The sequence below is a fragment of the Mandrillus leucophaeus genome, unplaced genomic scaffold (assembly GCF_000951045.1).
Source record: "Mandrillus leucophaeus isolate KB7577 unplaced genomic scaffold, Mleu.le_1.0 Scaffold533, whole genome shotgun sequence".
NCBI classification, from domain to species: Eukaryota; Metazoa; Chordata; class Mammalia; order Primates; family Cercopithecidae; genus Mandrillus; species Mandrillus leucophaeus.
The window spans coordinates 1,201,611-1,209,082 of record NW_012105731.1 but is presented as its reverse complement, the minus strand read 5'-3'; the positions used below and the strand labels follow the sequence as shown (position 1 = coordinate 1,209,082).

Genomic DNA, 7,472 nt, shown 5'->3' with positions numbered 1-7,472 from the left:
CCTCAGGATGGCGATGGTGGGGAACTGTATGTGTAGCAGAGGTGCCTCAGGATGGCGATGGTGGGGAACTGTATGTGTAGCAGAGGTGCCTCAGGGACACGATCTCGCCATCATTACTGGGGAGGTCAGGGACAGACTCTTACCTGCTGGGTGCACCATCAACCCCAGTCTAGCACTTGCTTGACAAACTCTTAGAGACTCCAAAGAAGAAGCCCTATAAAGTGGAAAGTTTTATTGTTATTAAAAGATAAGATTACTTAGACACCAAAATGCAGTTTTCTTTCTTCTAGATTGATTTTTATTAACTTGAATGAAGACTCTTCTTTATACCTGATTGTGCCATTTTATTTTCAAATACACACACACTGTATTGACAATCTTATTCCCTCATTGAATTTTCTGCAGGTTTTTGTTGTCTTTTATGAGGCTATTCCAGTGAGGGAAAAAGTTAAATGGAATTTATCGCAATATATTTACCTGGCTAGGTTGTAACTATTTCTAAAATAAATAAAACTTTTAAGACAATAGAACTGAAAAAGTGCAGCTATCCATTGAAGGCTTCTCACCTCCCCTTGGGAGGAATAAAAATGCATCCCACTTACCGCATAGCTTTTTCTAGGGCCCCTTTTGTTTTTCCCAAATAACCATTGTCTAAATAGAGTGGCTTGTATGAGATTGTACACCCTGTGGGTGGTCCTATAAATATTCACTAGTAAAATGTACGTAAGGCACTGATCCATAGGTTTTTTTTTATTCAAAGATATCGTTTCACTGGTAAAAGTTCAATTTTGATCTACTGGCTAGAGTCAATGCAGGCTGAAATCATGAACCTGAATTCTACCTCCTCCCATCCTTTCTGAACCTGCAAAAAATATTAACAACTTTGGCCCAAACTGAAGCTGGGAAGACATGAAAATGAAGCAATAAATGCTGTTAGATGCCAAGTTCAGAATTCATCTGCTCCTGTCGAAGGCCTCGTGGTGTTTGCAATGCAAATCTCAGAGTCATGCCTTAATCATTACCGCAGGGAGACAATTAGGGTTAAAATATAGATTTCTAGATAACGAGAGCAAATAATAAAGAAATAAATACACAACACAAAAAGAGCTAATGTGCCTCGTTTATAGCAATACTTTCCTCAAGGAGGCTCGAAGGGATTTCTAGCTGGAGGATGGGCTTCCTGGATGTGAAAGAGACTCCAGGTTTTACGAAGGGAAGATGCGGATGGCCTCCCAGGACCTCGAGTTCAAGTTGAGGGCCCCTACAATCAAGGCAACTGAGTAGTTTTACATTTTATATTTTATACTCTGGAGGTTAAAAACACAGGCTCTCAAATCAGGCCCATGTTGAACTCTCAGCTCAGCCAATTAAAGCTCTATGACCTTGGGCAAATCACGAACCTTCTTTAAGAACTGAGACTTTAAGTTTCCTCGTCCAAAGGGCTATCATTCTCGTTGGTGTGTTACAAGGACTAAATGAGATGATATGTATAAAACACTTAATGAAACGATCAATCTTACCTGTCATTATTATAAAAATTACTGGCCGAACCAATCACGAGTTTATTTTCTTCTGAGAGACAACTTAGTGGAAGCCAGGCTTGCTGGCCGTTCTTCCTTTAGCCCTCCTCCCCGCTCAGAACGTTGTGTGATAGCTTGCTGCAGTCATGACTGTGTGTTTCGTGGGAGAAGGTGGACGGCTACGTCTGGGAGAGCATGGGAAGCTCCCCTCTGCCCCTGCTGTGGTGATGACAGACTCCTTAGGGGGTCCTCCATCAGTCAGTCCCCTCAGAGAGCGTTTCCCAGGGGCTGCAGCGCGCGCAGCGTCATCGCTGGACCGGAATAATTCAGGAGCACGAGCTCTGGCCCTGGCAGGCCCCAGCCCGCCCTGCAGTGGTGCTTTTGCCACCCCGTCCTGCCTCCCTGGAGTTCAGCTTTGCTCCTGGCTTGCAGGAGCTGTGCCGGGCCAGTGGCTCTCAACTCTGGCTGTGCGTTACAGTCTCCACCTCAGCCCAACTCAGTCGGAATCTCTAGGGTGGGGTCTGGGGCTTCTCAAAAGCCTCCCAGGTAATTTTTTTCAATGTGCAGCTAGAACCGAGAGTCTCCAGACTAGCTCAGTGGTTCCCCAGCTGCGCTTGTCCGCAGCCGGGACAGCTGATGCCGAGGGCTCTGAGGCCTCACTTTAAACTGGGCTGCTGCTCTGGAGAGGATACTGGTTTTCTGCTCAAGATTTTATGACAAGAAAGAGTTCTGCTGCTACAAAACACATCGAAAGCTTTGAAAATTGTTGGACTCAATTGTGTCTGCTGCTATTTGGCATTAATCTCATGATCTGAAACCTGATTTATTCTGGAAATTACTATTTCTTTTCATTTCTCATCATGGAGTCTAATAAATCCCCTTATATTTTAAGGGTTATCTTGAACATACCCCCGTAATAATAACAATGTAATGAAGTTTTGTTTTAATCACTATTAAAAGCATCAATATAATATGTTAACATTTAAAAATAAAAAGTCATATCCTGCTCTATGAATACGTCAGTAATTTACATAGACTGAATAAAAATTTGGAATTTATAACAGATGTCCTGTTATTTTCAGATGCCAACTGGAAATAAGGTTGTATTTACATATAAGCTATATATCCATATTTAAGTGAATATAAGTTACTTATCTTGTACTTTCAGCATCTGTGCATCTATTCATGTGTATATTCATTCACTTTTTTGCTTCAAGAATTACTCCCTATTGGAGGTTGGCTACAAGACTTTGTGCTATGGGAGGTGTGTGTGTGTGTGTGTGTGTGTGAGAGAGATAAATTTGGATATATGCTTATAAATACAGGAAAATATACACACTTGTATCAAGCATATGGCTATAGTTGTCAAAGATGCACATTTATTTCTAGATGCTATGGATTCGGTTTCCTGTTCACTGAATAAAAATAGTTTTCACAACTATTTTGGAAAAAAGTTTACAACGAATTTTACTCCTTCACTTGTGTAGTTCAAGATACCTGAAATATATTCGGTTAGAAAAAAAATAAAATCAGATGCAAGTACAGATATATGAGGGACATACCTGAAATAGTTAATATAATTAGAATGAACAATCACAAAATATGAAATAAGGACCCAATGTTTATAAATGCAGATGCCAACTAATGCAGAAAAACGTGTGTATAATGGGAAAGGAGAGAAAACAGTTGGGTTTCAGAGAAGCCCAGCTGTGTTTTTGGGAGAATTCGGATACATCACTATTTTTCGAACCTGGGGATGTTTTTTAACTGATGCTGGGACCCACATCTCAGTCCCTACACTGGACCATCGGGGCGTGGAATCTCAGCGTCGGCGATGAATACTCTGCCCAGGTGATTGTAAGATGCAGTCACAGTGGAAAACGACTGAACCTTCAGTGATGACTGGAGTTGGGGCACATTCCACACGGGAGTTAGGCCTAGATGTACATTATTTTTGCAAGAAACTGGCAAATTCTACAAGGAGTTTTGGTGTCATGGGAGGTTAGTTAGGTTATAATTGGCTCTAATTGGCTCTCCCCACCGCTGAAACATCGTCTGCCTAGAGCTGAGTGACACTCCAAAAGGGGAGAGATGTGCTCTGACCTTTGAAAACATCAAAGAAGTCACTTCCAGCACAGCTCTTATAGCCCAGTGCCCTGCAGCTCAGCAGGGCTAGGGCCGAGCCCAGCAAAACTGATAGGAAACAGCTCTTGCAGAGTAAGATTTTTATCTTTCCCCCTGGAACAGCAGTGCAGGCAGAGACTCTCAGAAAAAGGACTGGGGTGGGGAAGGAGGCAGAACCCCGACTTCCTAGCCAGCACCTGCTCGTTACCTGGTTTCACTACCACCCAGTATCTTTTGGGCTGCTAATTCCCCTTCTGATGGTGAAACAAAACTCTATACATGGGTGTGTTAGCGTGAATAGTAACCCTTAAAACATGAAGGGGTTTAATAGTTATTACATACTAGGTAATCAGTCTTCAGCAGTTAACATACTTATAAGGCATCCAGGGCCTGATTTTACTCATGTCTCCAGTTTTATCTTTTACAGCTCCATACACCAAACACATGGAACCATTTCTCTTCCCTTAAAGAAGCCTGTGTTCACCTCTCTCTCTCTCTCTCTCTCTCTCATTATTATTATATTTTTTGGTCTCTATTCTCTGTGCAGTCAGCTCAGTGTGGACAGGGACTCTCATTACTTACTTAATCTCATAGCTCTCAGTAATGCAGTGCATTAGTCACGGTAGCAGGTGTTCAAATATTTGTTGAATGAGTCGAAAAGTATAATATGGCAAAGCCATGAGATATTGCCTTAATTTCCCAGTGGTCTGTCATCCAAGTCAGAATGAGAAGATTGGAAGCCCACAAAGTGCTTATGTTCCAGGCGGTGACAGTCTGCTGTGGGAACAAACACAAGAGTAATGATGCATAGAGCCCAGGGCAGCAGGGGTGCAGAGGAAGTTTCTCTTTCTTTTCCAGGGGTACATGTGGTAGGGAGCCAGCCTGGCAGAGGTGGACGGAGCGGCACAGCCACTGTGAGACCCTGTGGGTGGGGAATGGGTCAGGGCTTGCCTAAGGCCACTGGGGCCCCTGAGTGGCCAGAGGTGAGTAGACCCAGAAGGCCAGTAGTCTATGTTTGAAGGAAAGTGCCAAGGATTAAAAAGGAGAACGATATATTTACATTAAATCAAGGTTATTGGAAGGAGCTAGGAGTGGACTAAAATAGGAAAGGTATGGTAAAGAGGCAGACACAAACAAGATCCGCTACTGTCAGAAGCAGCCTGGGACACTGGGTGTCGCTGTCGTGACATCCTTCGTGGGTGGGAGCACTGCATTCAAGGTTGGGCGGACTTCGTTCAGTCCCACCTCTGCCACCTATGAATTGTGGGCTCTTGGGTGGGACACTTTGCCTCTCTAAGCCTCTGAAAAATGGGGGTGTGATGCTTGCTGCAAGCACAGCTAAACTGAGCAGCAAGGATCCCTGAAGTCAGAGGAGGCAGAAGCTTTGAGCTAGGGCAGGCTCTTTGGCAGGTGGTCAGCAGACCTTGTCCGCTGCCTGGCCACCTCTTGGACCTTCCCCCTCCATGTGTGGCCTCCCCTCATGTTTGCAAGGAGGTCAGCAGCATCAGCTGGTGGCAACGTGCTCCTTTTCTTTTTTTTTTTTTTACGACCAACAGGACAAGGGGAGCAGCCTCTGTTCTCAGAATCCCTGAGCTGTGCTCCCCTGGAGTGTCACCCCCGGGCTGGAGGAGATGGCTGTGTCGGTTTCCTATTGCTGCTCTAACAAAGCGCGCAGACTCTGCAACTCAGAACCAGAGACTTCCACTGCCCCACAGCTCCAGAGACTGGAAGTGTGGGATCAAGGTGCTGGCTGGGCCCCCTTCCCTCAGGCAACACTAGGGAAGGGTCTCTCCTGGCTTCCGGTGGTTCCTTGGGGTGTGTGGCTTACCTGCCCCTTGCCCTCCCCCCACACCCTGACCCCCATCTTCACAAGACCCTCTCCCTGTGAAGCTCTGAGTCCAAATTTCCCCTTTTTATTCGGCAACCAGTCATATGGGATTATGGCATATCCTAATTACCTCATTTTAACTTGATTAACCTCTGCAAAGACCCTGTCTCCAATGAAGGTCACATTCCGTGGTATTGGGTGTTAGGGCTTCAACATGTCTTTTTGGAGGAAGACACAGTTCAACCCATAACCACAGTCCATCCCTGAACTCAACGCTGCAGAGGGGGAGACCTGGTTGGTTGGCTTAGGCCATCTGAGGGGGATGCATGTCGGGGAGTGGTTCGCAGGGCCCACACCCTCCTCACAGGTACTGGGAGAGTAACAGGAGCCCAGCACCTGGCACAGAGAGGGCTCTGGGAGTCTGGACTAGAGTCTGCATATTAGCCGTGTAACTTGGAGGAACGTACTTATCCTCCCTAAACTTCAGCTGCAAAATGGAGATGACGCTCCATGCCTGGAAGGGTGGCTGCACCAACCCAGCAAGACGTCACACCTGGAGGAAGTGCTCAATAAACGTGATCGTCACTGGGTGCTGCTGTTATGATTACTACTATAATACCTTGCTCTGACCATGGTTGAAGGATCTAAGTAGAGTCCTTAGAAGAGACAAGAGTGCCACCAGAAGACCTGGGGATGTGAGAGCCCTTGGCTTTGGAGACTTTGAAACTGAGGCCGTTGGAATGTTCAGGGGAAGATTTCTGGTAGTCAGCAAAGATACAGGCCTGAAGCTCTGGAGAACCCTGGGGACCGATGGCTTTGTCACAAGGCGATTGCAGAACTATGCGTGTAAACCGGCTGACTTGGGACAGACTGAGAATAAGGTGAGAAGGAGGATGTGGACCATACTCTGGGGTATACCTGCACTTAGGCAGGGGGTGGCTGGAAAGGAACTCTATGGGGATCCAGAACCCCCGACAGCAATGTCTTATTTGAGGACACAAGATGTGAAAGAAAATGCTATAATTGAGTGGCATGAGCTCCAGAGGAGGAGGGGGTCATTAAGCCAAGTCCCAGGTCTAGTTTACATGTCCTCTGCCATGGCTCAATGGCTTTTGGGGAACAGAGAGAAGACTGACTCTGGAGAAAGGGAGCCAGGTGGCAGCGTTGTGGGAAGCAAGGCTCAAGTTGAGAGCTGAGCATTGGGTAGGAGCCTGGTGTTCTGGGAAATGAAAAGGGCAGAGGTGGAAGTGCGAAGGTCATCTTCTGGACTACAGTGGGTGATTGCAAACTGGAGCCCAGTGTGGAGTTCAGTCAGGGCAGGATTCAGAAAAGAATGCCAGGTCAGGAACCCTTTATTGGATATCAGAGTCCTGGAGAGTAGAGGAAGCTCCTGCAGCCTTCAGCAGGGGTTAGGGTATCGTGTCAAAGTTTTGCCCCAGCAGGCACCATTCAGCTAGAAGGTAACCCAGGCTTTGGGGGCTGAGGAAGCTGTGATGGTTCTGGCCCACATGGATGCACTAATAGGCACAGAAAGCTAAAACTGTAGATGCACATTTGGGGCTGGGGGTGGAAATGATGACTCCTTAGGAGAAATATGCTATATAAATTCTAGGCATTTTTTCTGTAGTCTGGCCCAAGTTCAAGGCTCTGCAAATGTTTTAAACCAAAAAGAATTTTTTTCCAACCTTGTCAAAATACTTTGAATGGATAAAATGAATGCATACTCTAATTATTTAGTGGTTTCTTCTTAATTTGTGGGTCTAAGCATCATGCTTTTGTGATGCAGTCTGTGTTTATGGTTGGTTGACACATCCATTGTCTGCTCTACCATATAATCCCCTGGAAAAACAGGGATTGGCTCTATGTGAGTATACTTTTTATTGCTAGTAAAGTTCATGACTAAAGATAATTCTGCATGTTTCTTTTGGGGAGTACAAACTATTGAAAAGACATTCTTTCGTTAATGGAAACTCTTTCCAGTGTGCGAGGCCATGACCAGG

General features: G+C 45.6%; 1 long non-coding RNA gene across 1 annotated transcript in view; it reads left to right on the top strand.

Moving 5' to 3' along the window:
• LOC105551793 overlaps positions 1-6,061 on the top strand; it is a 25,876-nt gene extending 19,815 nt beyond the window's left edge. The window contains exon 3 of the long non-coding RNA XR_001007899.1: positions 5,201-6,061. This is a non-coding gene — a long non-coding RNA (uncharacterized LOC105551793). The remainder of the gene's footprint in view (positions 1-5,200) is intronic.
• The last annotated feature ends 1,411 nt before the right edge of the window (positions 6,062-7,472 follow it).